General features: G+C 38.2%; 1 non-coding gene across 1 annotated transcript; it reads left to right on the top strand.

The window, feature by feature from the left end:
- The first annotated feature begins 458 nt into the window (after positions 1-458).
- On the top strand, positions 459-565 carry LOC127116669 (small nucleolar RNA R71). The gene has a single exon (XR_007801472.1). It is a non-coding gene; the product is annotated as a small nucleolar RNA R71 (small nucleolar RNA).
- The last annotated feature ends 1,452 nt before the right edge of the window (positions 566-2,017 follow it).

Here is a 2,017-nt window from a genome sequence, read left to right as displayed (position 1 = left end):
TATTTTTATAAGAGAAGTTTGGATGATTCCTCCATCCCGGGTTGTAAGTGATTGAAAACGGGTTTCCTTGGGCATAATTGACCTGGTCTGTGTTTGATTCAGTTAACAGATTGCATTCTGGTGCAAGATGTCCTTTGGTTCCACAAATTTCACAATCTACAGCTACTGCGGTTGTAGGATTTGCAGACATGTGTTCAACCTTTAGGGATAAAGCACCCATTTTAGCTTTCATCATGTTCATATAATTGACCTCATGTATTCCCCCCTTGGTCTCCCTTTTCTCCACCGATGCTCACTCTGACTCCCATTAGTAATGGTTTTGTGCCATATCTTCTATGAGAGCGCAAGCGTCGGGGTAAGGTTTGTTCATCAGAGCACCATCGGCGGCAGTGTCGATGGACATCTTTGTGTTATAGTGAAGTCCATTATAGAAGGTGTGAATAATCAGCCATTGTTCTAGGCCATGGTGTGGACAAGCTCTTAGTAGTTCTTTATATCTTTCCCAAGCTTCAAAAAGTGATTCACCCTGATTTTGAGTGAATCGGGTTATTTGGTTTCGAAGGAAAACGGCCTTACTCGGGGGAAAATATCTTGCAAGGAACACTCTCCAGAGGTCTTCTCAGGTAGTTATCGAGTTATCTGGAAGGGAATTTAACCAAGATCGTGCTCTATCTTTGAGGGAAAAGGGGAATAGTCTTAGACAAATTGCCTCAGGTGAAGCACCGTTGGTCTTGAACGTATCAGCTAATTGGATAAATACTTTTAAATGCTGATTTGGGTTCTCTGTAGCGAGACCCGCGTATTGATTTTGTTGAACTAGTTGTAGTAAAGAGGGTTGTAATTCTAAATTATTAGCAGGAATAGTCGGGTTTACTATACTAGAACTGGGTTCTTCGTTAGAAGGTTGGGTGAATTCCTTAAGTGGTCTTCGGTTTTGATCTTCGGCATTGCTCTCCTAATTGTTTGGAGCAAACGACGTTCGTGAACGTATTGCTCTGGTTCGGCTATTGGATCCTCTAAACTTCCGGTACTGCGAGTTTTTCGCATTTACTGGCTAATAGGGCCTTAGTCTAGACGGTGTAACAACAGGGTACGAAAATTTGACGTAATTTGTCCCCGACAGCAGCGTCAAAAACTTCATGGGTTGTGCAATATGCTATCCACAAGTATACAAAACTCGTCAAAGTAATACAAAAGATTATCGTTCCCACAGAGACCAAATTGTCAATCTATAGATTTCTATTGTTACGGTGCTTATCTAAGGTAGTCAAATAAGTAGGTTCAAGTACACTGAAGGGAAAATAATGAAGTAAATAAATTCAGATAAAATGTTGGCTCGGATGTAACTCACATCATTTAGAAAATACTCCAATTGTTTTTAAACAACTCTACTTATGGGGAAATATTTTCTTCTTAGAGAAGAATCAGTTTAACAGGAACTGTCACTTTCGCGTATTCAGAACCGAGTTTACTCTTTAATTAATGCCCCCCATTATCACAGATGAAGGGTGCTTGTTGCGTTAAAGTAGTAAACCTATTTTTAAGAAATTAAATTCTTGACTTAGTTGAAAAGTGATTTTGATTTGGAAAGTTTAACTTAAAAGGGATCCATGACTTTCACTCAAGGATCCGGATTTTAAACCTACAAACGTGTCCGAAAAGAGTTTCAAAATCGTTGTCTAATAGTGTTAAAAATTCCCAATCAACCAGACAAAGTTCTTTCGCTAATTTTGACCTGTTAAAACTAACCAAGTTTATGTTTAAGAGTTGGACGACTTTCGATCTTACCCAACTATACTTCGGTTCTACTTTCGTAGTCACCGACTAAAATAAGTACTGAAAACTTGTTTCAAAATCAAAATAGCCCCTAAAGCATTTCTGTAGATACAAATAATGGAGTATCATCTCAACGATGATCCTTACATCCTAACCTATAAAGATTTAGCCATACATGGAAATAGAAAACAACAGTTGTAAAATTAATCATGTTTAAAAGAGTGAGTAAATAAAATGTGCA

This window comes from Lathyrus oleraceus, chromosome 1 (genome assembly GCF_024323335.1).
Source record: "Lathyrus oleraceus cultivar Zhongwan6 chromosome 1, CAAS_Psat_ZW6_1.0, whole genome shotgun sequence".
NCBI lineage: Eukaryota > Viridiplantae > Streptophyta > Magnoliopsida > Fabales > Fabaceae > Lathyrus > Lathyrus oleraceus.
Note: the sequence above shows the minus strand (reverse complement) of the source record. Positions and strands in the feature narration are given on the sequence as shown.